The sequence below is a fragment of the Lygodium microphyllum genome, chromosome 25 (genome assembly GCF_053477565.2).
Source record: "Lygodium microphyllum isolate KBCC chromosome 25, Lygodium_microphyllum_v1.1.10, whole genome shotgun sequence".
Lineage (NCBI taxonomy): Eukaryota > Viridiplantae > Streptophyta > Polypodiopsida > Schizaeales > Lygodiaceae > Lygodium > Lygodium microphyllum.
In genome coordinates this window covers 86,675,833-86,694,822 of record NC_141159.1, presented here as the reverse complement: position 1 = coordinate 86,694,822, position 18,990 = coordinate 86,675,833, and positions in this window count along the sequence as shown.

Below are 18,990 nucleotides of genomic sequence, written 5' to 3'. Positions count from 1 at the left end.
TGGATCGTGGAGCTATCGGAGTGCGTGGGAGAGGAGGTAACTCAAACGGCATGGAGGTAAGCTCACTACACCCGTAGATATGGATGGCATGTTGGTTATGTGAGAGGTAGCCATTAGTGCTCGGCTTGGAATGCTTGAACAATAAGCAGTCCGTGGGTCTTGGCGGTTGAGTGAAAGCTCCCACATCAGGCTAGGCTGGTTGCAAAAGGATATGCACAACAATATGGCCTTGACTATGAGGAGACTTTCAGTCTCGTGGCTAAAATGGCAACAGTTAGAACTATCATTGCTTTGGCAACATGCAAAGGCTGGAAATTATGGCAAATGGACATCAAGAATGCCTTCTTGAACGGTGATTTGGTTGAGGAAGTATATATGGAGCAGCCTGAAGTCTATGTTCACCCGGACTTTCCTACGCATGTATGTAAACTGAAAAAGGCTTTGTATATGGACTGAAACAGGCACCTAGAGCATGGAATGCTTTGATCAGCAGTTATTTATAGCAATATGGATTTAGATTGGATGATACAGATCACAGTTTGTTCACGAAGAAGATAGATCATGGATATGTGTTTCTAGTGGTTTATGTAGATGATCTTATCATCTTTGGAGATGATGAAGAGGGCATTGTTGAAATTAAATCATGTTTACGGGCTGAATTCAAAGTCAAAGACCTTGGTGAGCTGAAGTATTTTCTTAGGATTGAGGTAGTCTCTACACCTCAAGGTATATGGCTACTACAAAAGTAGTATGCTCATGACATGTTACAGAAGTATGGTATGGCTAAATGCAAGCCTATGGAGACACCTCTTGATTAGAATGTCAAGCTGCAGATTGATGTTGGGAATTACATAAAGAATGTGACCATGTATCGACAGATGGTGGGCAACTTGATATACTGTCTTGACTAATGTTATGCAGTGGGGCTGATTAGTTAGTTCATGCAGAAGCCTTGCAAACCACATTTAGATGCAGTCAGGAGGATCATGAGATATGTAAAGGGTACTACAAGTTATGGGCTATTTTATGCATATAGAAAATCCCTTGACTTCATAGGGTTTACTGATGCTGATTGGGCTAGTTGTGCCTATGACAGGAGGTCAACCAGTAGTTATGCATTTGGATTGGGCAGCAGTATGATCAGTTGGCAAAGTAAGAAATAGCCTACTATTGCATTGTCTAGTACAAAAGCTGAGTACAGAGGAGCTGCCTTAGTGGCTTGCGAAGCAGTTTGGTTAATGAAACTGCTGAAAGACTTGGGAATACAACTCGAAAGCAGAGTGAGATTGCATTGTGATAACCTCAGTAGTATTATTGATGCTAGCAATCTTGTCTACCATGCTAAGTCCAAACATATTGAGGTTCACTACCATTTCATTAGAGAAATAGTTCTTACATGGCATATTGACTTGATTCATATGAAGACTAAAGACCAAGTAGCAGACATATTTACCAAGTCTCTTGGTAAAGAAAAGTTCATATACTTCAGACAGCTACTTGGAGTTTATGAGATGGTTTGAGCTTGAGGGGGAGTGTTAGAATATCAAGCTCTTGTTACTCTTTAGCTAGTCTATCTTTATGTGTGTGACCGACATTAGCTAGATACAGCTATACACGTGTGTGATATTCAATAAGTCGGTGTAGTTAGTGACTCAACCTCATTTAGCCTTGGTTAGTCATACCTATGTGTGTAAGTCTCTTTCAATTAGTATGATGGAAGAATAATGAAAGAAGAAAAACAATGAGCTGAGGCTCATCTTCTACTCCACTCTGTCTCTCCCCCTCTCTTCCAACACTTTCACTGGATATGCTGAATAGATATGCGTCTGGTAGTTCATCTACAAGGCCTTGTTTAGCAGCTTCTCCTATGGGGATGTGAGACATATGGTCAACCATGTAGTGCTGCTTCCCTTTACATACCACCACGAAGAAGTCAAATTCTAGAAGTAGAAGGAGCCATCGAGCGATGCATCCTGTAGTACAAGGTTTATTAACAAGATATAACAAGGCTTGATGGTCAATAAAGAAGGTAAAAGGTGTAGCCAAAAGATAATGCCAAAATTTCTTTACATCAAACACCATGGCCAAACCCTCTCTCTCCGTTGTTGAGTAATTCATTTTAGTCTCAGTGAGTTATATGCTATTAAAGCTCACTGGGTAATCTAGGTTTTGTTCACCAAGTTGGCACAACACATCTCCTACAGAGTGAATTTCGAAGCATCCATGTGCACATGGAATGTGAGTGTCCAATCTAGGGCTCGTAGAATTGGTGTAGTGGTGGTCAATGCCTTTTTAAGTTCCTCATATGCACGATCGCATTCCTCGGTCCATTCGAATATGATCAGCAACTTGTATAGAGGTCTAGCAATCAATGCATAGTTCAACACAAACCACCAATAATACCCTGTATGGCCTAAGAAGCATTGAACACTCTTGTAATCAGTTGGGGGTGGAAGATCAACAATGACCCTAACCTTCGAGAAGTCCGTGGCAATGCTGTTCTTTGACACTATGTGCCCTAGGACCGTGCTTTACCCAAAACTGGCATTTCAAGGGGATCTAATCAACACCGTTCAAAGATTGCTTGGAGTTTGTCTAAGTGTTCCCTCCAAGTAGAGTGAACACACAAGTCATCCACGAAGACCTCTAACTCTTTCCTAAGCATATCCTTGAATATAGTGCACATAAGTCGTTGAAAGGTAGCTAGTGCATTAGTCGACCCAAAGGGCATGACTATGTAGGCAAAGACACCCCATTCAGAGGCAAATGCAATCTTATATCTATCATTAGGATGCACTTGCACCTAATTGTATCCAGAGAAGCTGTCCAGAAAGCTATAGGCCTCTTTGCCAGTCACTCTCTCGAGCATGTGCCCGGTGTATGGCAACAGATAGTTATCTCTCTTCGTAGCAGCATTTACTTTCTTGTAATTGACACACACTCTAATATTTCCAATCTTTCCACTCTAACCTAGTCTGTGTGCTTAATTTTGTACATGAATCCTGCTCTCATTAACTTGTCAATTTCTTTCGTGATGGTGTGGGTGTGCTTTGGATTCATGGGATATGATCGCTACTTGACTGGAGTTGTGTCATGTGTCATGGGTATGTTATGAGTCACTACACTCGAGCCTACCCCTTTAATCTCTTCTAGGGACCAAGCAAGGACGTCTATATACTCTCATAAGAGAGCAGTGAGACTTGCTTCCTCTTCCTCAGTCGAGTCATCAGCCATAAAGGCAGGTTAGGGTGTCTCCCCTTCCCTGACTAAATTGACCTCCTTGACCTTGGCGAGTCCTTTGATTCGTTTGTTTGCTTGACCTTGTCGTTTGGCTCCTAGCAAGATCACTACCCTATATTATTTTTTTTTGAATTTTTTGAATATCTTTGGTGGGCCTTATGGTTTTCATTGCTCTTCTACCTGCGTATCCTTAGGCAGCTTCTGTCATTCCTCCCTTAACCATCGGTACCTTAGGTGGACGAGTAGGTCCCCCTTGGTGCATCTAGTCTTGGAAGGTCAAGGAACTTTAGGATCACTATCTAAGCTGACTCAGAATAAAACTCTCTACCTTCACTAGAAGAGGGAGCCTCTCTTGGTGGTCGTAGCTTGGAAGGCGAGTCTGTTCTCAATAGTGGTGTGGTACTTAGTTGGGCTAGACCTGCCTACTCGTAGTCAATTGCGCCTATGTGCTCCAACCAGGTTCGATCACAATCCATGCGTATGACTCCTCTCTCTAACCTAAAGGAATTCTATTTTCATGGTTTGGAGTCAGCTCATATTTGTTCGATTACATGTTCCCTAGTGTCGTATTCTATAGTGTCTATTTCCCCTTAGCTCTCATCATTGAAGGAACAGTTGTCTTCATACTCATCATCAGAGCTATCTTTTTCCAACTGCTCATCATCTCCCAATTCTTGATACGTCTCTTCTTGTTGGTCGGGGACTAAGGCCCAATTGTACATCAAGTTTAAATCTTGCACCTTGGACCATCGCCACTTAAGCTCGTCTAAGAGATCTTGGAGTGGCTTGAGATTCATTGCCGAGATTTCCAGCCAACTTGTCATTCAGATATCCTAGGATCTCAAGGAACTCTCATCTATTATTTGGGACTTGAAATGGGATAGGGTTGGGTCTTTCGCGTAGGCTTCTAGCCATCATATAGACTTATAGGCTCTATTTTATTGCCTAGGAAGATGAGGACATTGCCCCAATCTTCTATGACTCTCGCAATACGCATCCAAGGTCGGCCTAGTAGGATGTCATAGTCCACTTCCTTCATGACTATAAAGTCAATAGAGAATTGGACTCCTACGATTTTCACTGGCCAATTCTTTAACATGTGGAATGGTTTCACCTTCATTCTATTAGCCAGTGTGATGTTAAACCTAGTAGTCTTGTGATCGGCAGGTTACCACAAGTTTGGAGTAATGCATGGCTTAGCACACTAACTCCTACTCATGTGTCTACAATTCCCTTTCTTGTGACATCTCCAAGACCTAAGACTGACATGACTACATGCATCTCTGTGCCTTCCCAAAAAGCATTGATGTGCAAGGACTTAGGTATGGAATGTAGCGTTAGGCTCGATATTCGCGTTTTTGCATTGTGCTTGTGCAAGTCTGCGGTGGCAGCTTGCTCATTTGATTCTTTGACCCACTGTTTCAGCTCTTGCCATAGCATTGGATGCTGCCTAAGCAGGTCTCCTAAGGTTAGAGTCACAAGGGTGGTCACTAATGTATTAAGGAGGTCGCTAGCTGCTTGCCTCTCTCCTAACTCCACAGCTCTTGGCCAATGGCCTTGACTAATTTGCTGGCCCGTAGCATTTAGACTTTGTCTAATTAGCACTGCTTATGGCACAGTCGCATCCCTCAATTTTGGTCATGTGGGTGAGACTAGCGTGCTTATGCTTGAGAGATCATCGACCACATCTTCTAGTATGGGCTCAACATCTTTTAGGTGCTCTTGGATTTCATCACCTACTCCTTCACTTTCTTGATGGCTTTGAGTTGGCGCTTTGGGTTGGGACCTTGGCACTTCCCTTTTCAATTGTCTTTGGAGTTGACATTTCTGCCTCTGTGTGAGTGACTTTCTTTCTAGCATGTAGTGTTGTGGCACTTTCGATTTTGAGCGTGATCTTAGCATCTAGTCTCTTCTTCCTCCGTCTCCGACTCTTTTTTCCGATTGAGGTTGTGTTGAGATTGCTAGGCCCTACCAATGATATACTGGTCTGCTTTGTCTATACGCGGGTCATGACATGCAATGCGATAGGTGTGGCCTCCCCATTGAGTGTCTCGATACCAAACAACCCCAATGGAACTGATGGCTTATTTTTTGAACTAGAGGATGGCTTCCATCTAGGGCAATCAACAAAGAGATGAGCGATTCCACACTCAATGCATCTTAGGTCAGCCTTGTCTTTATTTGCTTGCTTCCTTTTGGGGCAACGTGAAAAAATGTGTCCTAGGTGATCGCAAGTCCACCAACACACGATTGGCTCTTGGATTTGCCCTCCTAGGCCTTTGTCTCTCCCTCTACCTAATGCCATCACCAGTACTGGGTGGTCAGTAGTCCATAAGGACTACATTGCCTTCTTCATCGTATGACACATAAGGGTGTACAATAGGCTCTTCACCATTCGGTTCCTCCACATAGTGGACTAGAATGTCACTCAATGGATGGGTTACATAGGGTCTAGGTGGCCTAGGGATACCCGTAGGGTTTATCTCTATCCTAGGGATGGCTGGCTTAGTGTCGTTAGGTGTTGGGAGAGCCAATGGGGCTCCCCTTCCAAAGAAGTTTGGTGGCCTATTCACAAGGTAGAGTTGACCGTAATGTTGCTCGTATGGGAGTCTCTGAGGTAATCAACAATGCATGATGGTGTTATGGCCGAACCTATTACAATTAGTGCAAGGTGTGACCTAGGGTCCTAACACTCGGCTAGCAGGTGGTTTCCGCCACAATACACGCATTGGATGTGTGGGCGCGTTGGTCGTCTCATCATCTCTTGCAATTTGGCTATGTCCATCTTTATTTCTACGAGCTCTTATCGTGAATTAGTGCCCTTCCCTTTATCCTGAGCACTTGAGTCTGCTCTTGGTTGGCATTGAAGCTCTCTCAAAATTCCTAGCACTGGACTCTTCTTGATTCGAGCTCTTGGAGCTTCTCTCCTTAATTTGGTCATCCACTCTAATAGCTTCCTCAAAGACCCTTTCCAGTGTGTCTCGATGCAGGCTCGGGTTGCCTGCCAAGGCTTTGTAGAGCTCTTCACTTCGTATTCCATTAATGAATACTATGGACACCGTTCTTTTGGTTGGTCTCTCACCCATAGGGATTCTCTTGAAGAGGCTCCTCACATGGGTCACGTAATCTTGGATGTTCTCTTTCTCTCTCTGCTTGACATTCATGAGTCACACCATCAGGTAATCAGAGTATCCTAGTTCGAAGAATCTCTTAATGAAGATATTTTTTAGGCCATTAAAATTGGTCGCTCAACAGCATCTAAACTTGTGTACCATGTCCTGCTCTTATCGCCTAAGCAACTGACCGAAAGCTTATGAGCGTTGAGCAAGATCAGTGAGGCCATTGGCCTCGTAGACCTGCTGGAACTGCTCTACAAAGCTGTGCAAGTCATCATTCAGCTGGTATTTGTCCAGCTGCTTCACTACTACGGGAGTTTTTGATTGGCTCTTAGAGCCTTGGATGACTCCTAACCCTGCTAATAGCGATGTTGCTAATGCTATAGCACTCTACTCCATTGTTGTATTATCTAACAGTCACTTCGTCAAAAGCTTGCTCAATGTGAGGTCTCCTTCTAGCTCTCTCTCGTTCTCTGTCTGATTTTTGCCTACTAGGGCTAGTACTCTCTAGATCTCCCACATTTCCATGCTCTGGCGTAAGCTCCTAGTCTATTGATCCTGGTTGTAAGTGATTATGCCTTGTAGAGCCTTACATGCTAGTTTATTCTCCTCCTCAAGGTCCGCTATGATGTCTTCTGCATGTCTACCGCGATATTCTAACCGGGTTTGAGCATCATACTTGCTCACTAATTGCTGGATTGCCTCAAGAAAGTCTCCTAGGCCGAGTTCTTTGTTGATTTTACTATCTCATCTGCCCTCTACCATGTCTAAGATTTCCTATTCTACCAGGTTGTCGATCAAGTTGATGAGGTCGAGAAAATCCACTTCCCCGATAGTGTCGATCCTTGTTGCGTTGGCTTTTCCGTTGTGTTCTTTACTGGGTCCTACACTCGGGGATTTGATTACCCATCTATGTCTTGGGATTTCCGTTGTGTTCTTTATTGTGTTCTTCCAAGTTTTTATGTCTAAGTGAGTTCCTTATTAATTACAAATAGTCCTCGACTTCCCTTACTCTATGCGTATATGTGTGTACACTTTTCCGTGCGCTATGCACAATCAGGCTTTTAGCTTTTCTTAAATGTGTTTCGAGTGCTGGAAATCAGAGTGAGTGAGAAAACAAAGTGTCTAAACAGCTCTTGCACTCTTGTTCCTGGGTTTGGCCTCTGATAGGCTTGTATGTTTGATTTCTAGCCATCCTTGCCACCGGTTTATAGGGTTTTCACCATGCCTTCCACTGAGTCAAGATTCATTTGGGGGTTCACGACTTCTCTTGATGCCACGAACCGGCTGGGTTGGCTAGATAGTCGACTATTGTTGCCCCTATGTCTACATCTTGTTGATTCTTCTATTCCCTACGCTAGAAAAGTGTTTCAAGTGTCTATATGGCCTTCGGAGGTTTGTACGGCCAGGGTCTAGGTGGGTCTGGTCCAAAGTTTAAAAACTTTGGAAAAAATCAAATTCGGCCCAGCAGGTCAGAATTGTAGGGGCCGAGTGTATAACTTAGATGAGCCGAATGGCTAAGGGCCGAGTGGGGCTGGGGCCGAATTGGGACATCCGAATGACACGTGGCACAAGTGGACCAAGACCAAATATGGGGTTTAGACTATCCAAATGGTTGGTGGATTGAATGGTTGAGGGCAGAGTAGCCGAATGGGATGAGTCAAGCACGCCGAGGCCAAATTGGGCGGATCAAATACCTAGTGTGTCCGAGGGGCTGATTCTAGGACTCAGCCCAACATCGAGCCACTCAGATGGGCTAAATGCGGTGTGTTTCTTGTCGAAGTGCCAAAAAATTTGACAAACTGATGGATTCACTACAAGCAAATCATCGAACACTTCTAGATCATATCTATGGATGAAGGAGAAGGGTGGGATATACCTATAGTGGGAAACAAACCTGTCAATAGCAAGATCGAAGCGAATCCATGCAATGGAGCTCTCTCTCTCTCTCTCTCTCTCTCTCTCTCTCTCTCTCTCTCTCTCTCTCTCTCTCTCTCTCTCTCTCTCTCTCTCAACCAGGGTTTCAAATGAGCTCTCCCTTGGTCTTGCCACTCATAATCACTCACTTATTGACCATAATCCCCCTGAGTACTCTTTTTTCTTGTTTTTCTTGATTTATGCTCTGTTTGGGTCTGTTTTACAGCAGCAAACCCTACACTTTTCCAATTCAATTTCTTAAGCCTAACCTACTCTAAATGCAACAAGAATCAAAAGCAAAGTACTAAAATGATTTCTCCTACTCTCCTTATCATCAAACCACCAAAATAACCAAAATACTTACTTATTGTGAAGATTAAAAACCCAAAACTTCCTACCTATCTCAAGCTCTGGTTCCAGGATGAAACCCTTACTTCAATGCTTGATTTGAAGCACGCAAGCACTCAAGTTTGAATCCGTTGGTCCCAGTAACGAAACCAAATGTAGGGAGCTCATGCTCAACCGCCAAGACCCACAGACTACTTATTCCTTCAAGCGTTTGAAGTGAGCACGAATGGCTACCTCTCACATAGCTGATGCACTATCCCTCTCTACAAGTGTAGTGAGCTTACATTGATGCCCGATTGAGTTGCTTCCTCTCTCAAGCACTAAGCCACGTGCGAGACAAGAGAAGAGAAGAGAAGAGAAGAGAAGAGAAGAAGAAGAGAGGAGATAGTTGAGGGCTTCACCTCCAAGATCTCTCACCCTCACACACTCACTCCCTCACTCACTCACACTCCCTCCCTCAAGCACTCACAAGCAAGCAAGCAAGAGAAGAGAAGGAGAGGAGAAGAAGAGTCCACTTTGCCACACACCAGAGATTGAGCTCTTCATTCACTTTTCAACTTTATATACAAAACCCTAAAGCCCTTTTGGGCGATCATCCCTTTTTTTACATGGCCGGCCGCTAGGCCCTCTTTTCCATAGTCCTCCTACCTTTCTAGCTTCATTTCCACCATCCATCTACCTTTATAATTTGCACAGCAGAGAGCCTGGCACTATTTTACAAAAAGTTTTAGGGGCGCCTTGCTTTTAAGAATGTGCTTATGCCTTTGACTTAGCTTGCACTTTTCCACCTTTTTTTGCTCTCTTTTTGTGCTGAGGTTAACAACCAGGATTTTACTTATGCCCATCCTTAGAGTTCTAGTGACCCATCGGACTATCTATTTGAAAATTTATTGACTCACCCCACTCATGTGCTTTTAAATGTGCATTAAGTTTGAATTACAACTTGCATGGGAGCAAGCCTATGGTACGCAAAAAATTAAAAAAAAACATTTATCACTAGCAGCCACTTGATTTTACAAATTTAGTACATTTTTTAGGTTTCGGTGTTTTCTTGCCCTTTTTGCTCCATCCCACATAGCTCTTGCTTTACTCTTACTTCTGCTTGGGTGCTTCCACTCAGGCTCTACCTTCCAAGGTCTACCAATTTCTCGGGATCTCTTACTATTGAGGACCCTAAACTTGGTATGGGGACAAGTAATAGGGTGTTGAAGGTGGAGTTAGCCGGTGAAATCATTGGACGCCCTTAATTTGAGGATCCCTAGGTGCCAAAAAAGTGTAGAAGGGTTTTTTTTTTGTGGGTACAATTATCCCTTTTGTTTTCCTCTATCTCAACTTGGCAAGTGAAGTGGCTTACGTGCTCTAAGCATGCATTGACCATGAGGTAGCTCTTCATTGAAGCTCAAGTTACTACTAGAGTGGTGGGTAAATATGAGTGATTGGAGCTTATGAATCAATGTTTTTGCATATCCTCTTGAAGATTGAGGTAGAATATTGCTAGCATGGTGGTATGGAGGATGAGTCTCACCATGGCATACTTGTTGATTTCTATATTGGCATAAAAAAATAAGGGGTGCAACCCCTTCTCCTCTATAGCTCTCTTTTGGTTCAATAAAAATATCAATAACTTTAGGTAATTGTAGGTAGTGATGAAGGCTAGATTTGAGTAGTTTGAGAAGGTATACACAAATTTTCTAAAAGATGGAACCAAATCCCATTCTTACAACTTCAGGCATTCTTCCAACCCACTCATTCTAATGTTATAGATGAGTGGAAAGTCATACCTAATATGGAGGTTAGGGTTGAAATCCACTCCATATTTTTGTGGATAGAGTAGGTAGGTGGGGCTTCTTCTTTCTTCGGACGTGGCACCACAACTGCTATCCATGCCTTGTTGCCAACTTCCAAGTTGACCTTTCTCTCTAGCTTGGATGTGCCTCAAAGCCCCACACTATTCTGGGTATTTCCTTGACCTTGTTATACTTATACTCCTCTTTTTGTTGCCATAAGTTTGGGTTTTTTATTTTTTGATCTACCCAGTTCTTACCCAAGGCATCCCTTGTGTCAATCATCTACCATGTCATTGTCACTAGCATCACCAATTTGAGTTTTCCATACATTTTGAAATTGAAGGGCATGGATGAGGCCTGATACTCCCATCTCCACAAGGTAGCAACTTCTATCCTCCCAATAGATGGTGATGGCTTCTTTTTTCTTTTGGAATGGTATGTCCAGCATATATTAGGGAGTTGCCTTTCACCATTTCCTTTAGTTTGTACACTTTCTCCATCCTTTTTTGTTTCAAATTTTTGATGGTATCAAATGAAGTGGATTGCTCTGGTGATTGCCTCATAGTTGGCTAGTCTAGATGAGCAGTGTCTCCAATATCTAGCATATCATACTCTTTTTCTCCAATGGTAGTGTTTACAATTGTGGTTTTTCAAGATCCATGAATCCTATCATAATAAGCACTTCAATTGAGACTGCCTTGTTCTTTAGTTGCTACACCACCTTGTCTCCTAGGAGCTCATTTTCCAATTGCTATGGTAGGGGCTTTATTCTAATGTGGAGAGCTTCTCTAGCTACATGGAGTTTTCTTTTTAGCTCATCCACATTGTCTTCTTCACTTGGGTTTGTGATGTCTATCATTGTGCAATTGAAGCTTCATTGTTGAATCCTTAGGAGCTCTTCTACTACTTTGGCCCTATCCAATGCCAACTTCTTTTTTAAGCACACTTTGGCTAGTTTGTGGCCTATGTCTTGGATGGTTTCTATTTCCCTTTCCTCCAACTAGTGGACCTTTCTCCTTGCCTACTCTAGCCCTCTATCTTGGTATTTGGTTAGTGCTTTGAAGGTAGCAATGGTTCTTTCTTGAGGCACTACAACTCCTTGTTTTCCTTGGCTAGTTCCTCCACTCGTTGTCTGTGATGTTCTACATTTTCCTTTTCCTCTTCCCATTGTTGTATTACCTTTAGTAGATGTACCTTATTTGTAGCTACCTCTTCTATATCTTCTTTCAATTTCTTGATTTATGGAGCTTGGTTGATCAACTCTTCTTCATCCTAGCCTACTATAATCTTCATAGTTTCCCCATGTTAAGCCTCTAACCTTTCTCTAATATCATTTTCCCACTCATATTGAAGCAATATCTCCTTGTACTTTTCACTCTCATTTCTTTTCTTTGCTAGGGTAGCCATTTCTAGCCTTATGTTATACACATCTGTGATGTATTGTCTACTTGCTTGCTTTCTTCCTCCCTTTGATCTCTTTGCTCTTCTAGGAATTTTAGTAGGCCATCAAAGTCATGCGAGGGTTCTTATGTGAGGAGGGGTACTTGGATAGATGTACCTTTTATCCTAGGAAGATTCTCTGCTCTTGTTTCTAACTCAACCTTCTAGATTGCTAGCCTTTTTTGCCAGATGAGTGTTTGTCCTTCTAATAAGCTTCTTAACATGACCGTGTAGACATTCTAAAGCCAACAGTACATTTTCTCCCATGATTCTTGACTATCTCCTTTTGTAATAGGGGTGGAGGTAATGGCAAGGCAAGCATTGAGGTTGTGTCCTTTTGTTGAGTAAGGGTGGTAGCATTGGTGGTGCCCGTAAAATGCTCCTTCCCTTTCCTTCCACTAATGCTAGAATATGAACATTGGTTGTGCTTCCAACCTTTTTTTCACTCTTACTGGAACCTACTTCTAACAAAGAAGGGTGAGGTGGTATATTAGTGGCCACTTCTTTAGCTCTACTTGGTTCTTCCATAGACTTGCATATGGCCAAAGCTATAGTCATCCACTTCCTTTCTAATTCGCTCTTCATCTTCTTCTTACTAGAGCTTGGCTATTCATTTACATCCTCTCCCCCTTAGAGGAATCGAGATGTCCTCATCTCGAATGAAACTGGGGATATTGGTTACATAGTGATTCATGGTCAATCCAAGTGGCATCATCTTCAGGGTAGTCTTTCCATTGGATGAGATATTCTCTAAGGGTTTTGCTTCTTAAAGTCTTCTCCCGCATGTCAAGTATCTTTTCTGGTTGAATATTTTCCTAGAGTCTTCTAAAGCAATTTCCACCACATCCTCTTATTCTGATGGCATTTCTCATGACTCCCCATCATTTCTAGTAGTGCCCCTTTTTTTTGCCCTTGGTAGGGGTTTTAATCTTGTATTCCTCCTCTTTGGACTTGGTTCTCTCAATCTTTTGTTTATGTATGGCTTCTAGTTCATGCTATTGAGCTTCTTCTACCATCTTTCTTCTTTCTTCTTCTGACTTTGAGTTTGCACTCTTTTTCTATCATGTGTTGTTTGTGAGACCTCACTCTCTTGCATTTGGCTTTGTTGGATAGACACACTAAAAGCTGTCTTATTAGCTTCCCTATGAATGGCCAAATTTCTTTGTGTTTCTTCATATTGCTTCCTTACTAGGTTATCCTCTCTCTACAACAACTGGGCTCCCTCTTCATCTCTCCTCCAGTCTCCTTAGTCTTTGAGGTTACTTCCTAGGCCAATGATGTTTTTTTTATGATGAGTTCTTTGATTGTGTTGGGATCTCTCATAGCTTCTTCCATAATAGCAGTGAGTACTCCACCAGAACCAACCAAAGCTACCTTCCATGATGCTTTTCCTCTAGTAAGTTCCCTGCTTCCAACTGTGACTTTCCTGAATTCCTCTAGATCCTGAACGTCTAAGTTTATGGCTTTGGATGCTACATGCATTGTCTCCCTTGTATAGGCAATAAGGTCTAGGTTCTCTGAATGCCTTATTACAATGACTTCAAACAACCCTACATGAATTCTATTCATGGTGGATTTGTATTTGTGTCAAAGAATTGCTTCAATTACGATATTGTCAGTTCCCATTTCTTGCTTGAAAATTTTGAACTTGGACCCGAGGTCTGGTCACCCTCTCATGATGGTCTAGCAAGTTTAGGGCCTTGTGTACATGTAATGTGCCCATACATTTTTAGCGGTCCATGGAGAGACGAATCTAAGCAATGTTGCCCAGCACTCCCATGGAATGTTATGGGTTTATCGCCTAGGGTTTCTTGAGTCCGCCTCGCAACTTGGCTCCCTAGTTGGTCAAGGTCTTCTGACAGCATTCTAGCATTGGGTCTTGGACATCCTACTTTACGCAGAGATGCCCAAGCTCAAGCAGACCCATGCCGCACTTGGTTCAAAGAGAATGGGAAACGAAAGGGATGTGCGGCTCAACCTCTCTACCCGTAGGGTATAGTCCCATTCTGGTCCCCTAAAACAACATGGATCGAGGTTCTAACCTGACAATTTCTAAAGGTCAAATGTTGGTAAAACCTTGTGAGAAGCCTCCCAAATCTCTGGGACCACCCTGTCGTAGGACAGGCCTGTCGCGGGTTCTGCCCACCCGCTTCCCTCAATAGGCATTCTTTAGTTATCTAATTAGGTCCTATCACATTTATGTGTGACATTTAAAATCAGCTTCCTTAATTAAACCTTTTAGGGAACAAAGTTCGTTCATGTAATTTACAGCACAAACACGAATACAGAGCAAGTAATTCTTTGACAAACAAGTTCAAGCATATTCCTTAACTTATTTTCATGTTAATCTTTGTCTCCTGCCCATACATGAGAATTTATATTTCACTTCTACCTTGCAGAAGTAACTAGTCCAAATCACATGGCACCACAAATTCCATCCTTTATCTAGAATAGGATCTGCCAATGCCAAAGTTGTTGGGCCCATGACAGTCCTCAACTCCATTCCAGACTAGGCAAGGGGTGTCTAGAGCTCCACTTGATCCCAAGCGGCCTAGGAGTGAGACTAGTGCACCAATCGGGTGCCATATACGTACATAGCGAGCGTCGAAAGGTCCCCAAGAACAAAGAACTCTACTTTTTGCTCAAAATCCAAGAGAATAGATTGCACGACATGAAGCAAAAAGACCAATTGGGTACAATCTCCCCCCATCCCTTGTGTGAGCACTCCACAAAGTATGTATTTAATATTTTATTCATATCCAAGCTCAGAAATAGCCCAAATTTACAATTAGCATGCTTTAGCTTTTGCGTTTGCTTTTGTCCAAATAAAGAATAAAGCCGTTGGGCGCCCCAAGAGTCGAGAGCTGTGCCCAAATACAATGACCAATAATGAATATTTAAATCATGTGCCCATGTGCATACAAAATAATAAATATATGTCAATGGCTTCAATAAATAAGCGCGTCAAAATAAATATTGGCGCCATGCCTAAGACGTGCGCCCATCAAAAATGATAATTTCTTCTAAATAACTTAAATACACGCTATCGCTCAGTGCTTCCCAACGCCACCACCGCCTGCTCTACGCATCAACTAAAGCATTCACAATTGTTAGAAAATAATAAAATTAAACCGACAAAAGTGAATACCTAATAGTCTTCAGCTAGAAAATAAATAAATAGGTTGGAACTCTGTCCTAACCTTAATTTAATACGAGTGTGCACTCTAAACTCATAAACGTTCATTAATTTAAATATGTATTTTGCAAAATCATCCGCTATGGAATCACCCACTTGCACATTAAATTAACGTGATGCCTGAAAGGACAGACGTCCTCATCAACTTTTCGCACAAAGAATCCACCTTGTGTGCAAGCCCCGGTAAATAAATATAATTTTACGGAATCCACCGTGGAATATGCCTCCTGGCATCATACCCCGGGGTGGGATAGCAATTGTCCTCAATTGCTATTAGCTCAATGTGGAGCGAGCAGTGAGGGGTAAGCACTTAGTTCGTGAGCATGCATCCATTGGGCCTCTTCAATAGGATGATTTTTAAATTTCACCAAATATCTAGAATATCTACGGCCAGTTCTAGTGGTCATAAAGTCGGTATCTAAAATAGTATCAGGTTCAAGGATTTCAATTTCTTCGTCTAACAAAGGAGGATTTTCATAGACAGGGTAATTGGCCTTTGAAAGTTCGTAACAAACTGATATGAAAAGTATTGTGGATTTTCCAGTATTGGGGTAGTTCTAATTTGAAGGCATTGTCATTGATTTTGTGAATGATTTTGAAAGGGCCATAAAATCTAGGAGCTAACTTTACAACATGGTGTTTCTCAACACTTTGTAGTCTTCACTTTTCAATTCGTAACCAAACATAATTATCAACTGTGAAATTTATAGATTTTCTTTTCTTGTTAGCTTGTTTAGAATATGATTGCTGGGCTTTCGCAATCATTTCTTTAACTTCATTAAAAATAGTAGCATGCATATTGGCAATATCATCAACAGCTTTAACTTTGTTTGACAATGAAGTAATAGGTGTAGGCAAACTATATCCATAAATTATTTCAAAATGTGCTTTTCGTGTAGCTGTATGTGGAGTGTTATTGTATGCAAACTAAAGTAAATGCAAGTGTGTATCCCATGTTTGTGGTTTTGAAATTGTGTATGCACGTGAAAGATCCAAGATTGTACTATTTGTAGCTTCTGTTTGTCTGTTTGTTTTAGGATGAAATGCAAATGAAAAATCAATCTTTGTTCCTAAGTTTGCAAATAATGTAGTCCAAAAATTATTGTAGAATCTAGAATCACGATCAGAAATAATAACTTTTCGTAAACCATGGTTAGTTAAAACAGTTTTAAATTGAGCAGCTTGAGATGCAGTTAATGTTTTCTTGCATGGAATGAAATATTCATGTTTGCTAAACCGATCTACAATAGTCCAAATCATATCATGATTAGCTTGAGTGTTAGGCAAACCAGTAATAAAATCCATTGAAATATATTCCCATGGTCTTTCAGGAATTGGTAAAGGCATTAACAAACCATACTACTTACCACGGTGTCGCTTAACTCTTTGACAAATTAAACACTTAGATACAAAGTTAGAAATATCTGATTCCATCTGTGCTAGTAGAAATCTTCAATTAATGTACGTAAAAATAATACCTCTATGGCCTTGATATGGGGGACAATGAGTTTCATGCAACACAAAAGATCTAAATGGAACAATTACACATAACCTTTTCTCATAAAACATAAATCCATTAACATAAGACAATGAATCAATTGGAATCTAGTTATTGGCAATTAATTTATTCCAAGGAGATTGAAAACTGGGGTCTTGATCATAAGTATCTTTCATAGGGATAAGGAAATCAAAAGATATCACAGAGATATTATGAATAGTTGGTCTTCTACTCAAGGCATCGACAATAACATTTTCTTTTTCAGGTTGATATTGGATAAGTGGATGAAAACTTTGAATAAAAGCAGCCCATTTAATATGTCGGTCAAAGATTTGTGGGGCTAACTAAGGAGATGTTTGATACTTTGTTGGTCAGTTTTAATCATGAATTCAGATCCCATTAAATAGTGCTTCCATTGACGTAAAGCTCGTACTACAGCTAGCAATTCCTTATCATAGGTAGAATACTTGAGTTCAAAGTGTTTAAGCTTTAATCACCAATTTTAATTTCTAAGTCATGCACTTCTTGTGCTCCATTGTATCTACTGCCTAAGAATGTAGCCTTGATGCAATAATGAGTGGAGACAGTATGTAAATTCAATTCATTGACCAATTTTGCAGAAATAAAATCTTGTGCTCCCATCATCATGTAAAACAGTCTTTTCTTTACCATGCACAAGACATTTCATCGTTAATAAAGAATGAGGATTTGGTATACCTGGTAAAGTATCTGAAGTAGTGTCGTTATCGTCATCGTCTTTCGTGAAACCTGGCATTTCTTCATGGTCTTCATCTTCAGTCTCTCCCAAGTAGTTGATGTGAACAGTTGGCTTTTTGGATTGACAATTCACTGCTAAATATCCAAGTTGATGCATTTATAACAAACTATGGATTTGGCTTTAGAAACGTTGTTGGTAATAGTGGGAAGTTTAGGAATGTTGGGATTTGGCTGAAGAGATGGCTTAGGATTTGGATTTGTGTTTGATAGTAAAGCAGGGGGTCGTGTCCAAGATTTATGGAATGAAGATGGAACAAAGCGGTTTTGATTGAATCTTCGCAAGTTACAACTAAATTGCTTTGTACCAAAGTTACCATTGTTTGAGAATTATTGTGGTCGCTTCTCTCATCCTCAAATTTTGTCTTCAGCATCATGGGCCAAGGAAATCACATCCTCGAGAGTCGTTGGCTTGAACATATTCACTTCTGCATAGAAGTGACAAACCAAACCAAACATAAACTTGCACTTACGGGTCATCTCAGGTACATCTTCGAGCATTCGAAGTGCAATAAAGCATTCCAGAAATAGGCTCGCGATCTCTTTGTTGTAGAAGATCCTACTGTTTGATTGCTTTTTCGTGGAATTGGGATGGAAGAAAATTCTGCAAAAATTTCTTTTGGAAAGTCTCCCAAGTGATAGGACAATCAATGCTTTTGTGGACAATAGTCCACCACAGGGATGCTCTGTCCACTAAATGAATGATTAGTGACTTCATTTTGTCTTTTTCGACATATTGTTCTTCATGGAAATAATCATCAAACTGACTGATAAAAGCAAGTACAGTCTTTCCATTGCGTAACCCATTGAAAGTACGAAATTTGAAATTTCTTTTACTTATCTTGGCTTCTTTCCGAATAGATTGTGCTTCAAGTGTCGTATCGATCGTACGTCATATAATATCTTCATATTACGGTCCATCTTGATTGGCAGTAAATCGTTGAAGACTGGCCAATTGAGCTTGCAAAGTTTGATGTGCTCTTCGTTCCTCTTGAAGTTGCATCATAATTAGGTCCAGTTTTTGCTCCATCGTTGGTTCCGATAAATCACCTTCAGCCATAAAATCTTCCATAGTTTGATCGGTCATTCTGCGAAATTTCAAACGACCTCACACACTCGAAATCCTGTTAGCGGGATGAGCGTAGCTCAAGGTCAGGTTTACAAGGCTTGCTTTTTTTATAAAAAAAAGTGGTTTTTAGCAATCTTTCTTCTCCACTGTTACAGAAATTGATGTCGGCCTTCTTCCAAGCATATGAGTCTTCCATATAGTTTGTGTATGATTCTTTGATTTTGCTGGAATTCGTCTCTATCACAACGCACGTGTATTGCTTCTAGCACTTTGAATGACATAGCTATGGCTACCTCTCAGATAGCCATTGCACACTCTCACAAATACCATCCAGAAACTCACTGATTTACCTCTTCATTGTAGCCTATCCACAAGGCATCTTGATGGCTTCATAGTTCAAGCAATTCTCATCAAGCAAGTGCTACCTCCATGGCTTTGATTACTCCTAGCTTGCTTCACAAGAAGAGGAAGAAGAAGAAGAAGAAAGAAGAGGTGAAGAGCTTCACACATCAGTCCCTTGCTCTCCCACACACACACACACACAAAAGAACATAGATGCAAGACCTCCATGCCTTTGATCACTCCAAGCTTGCTTCACAAAGAGA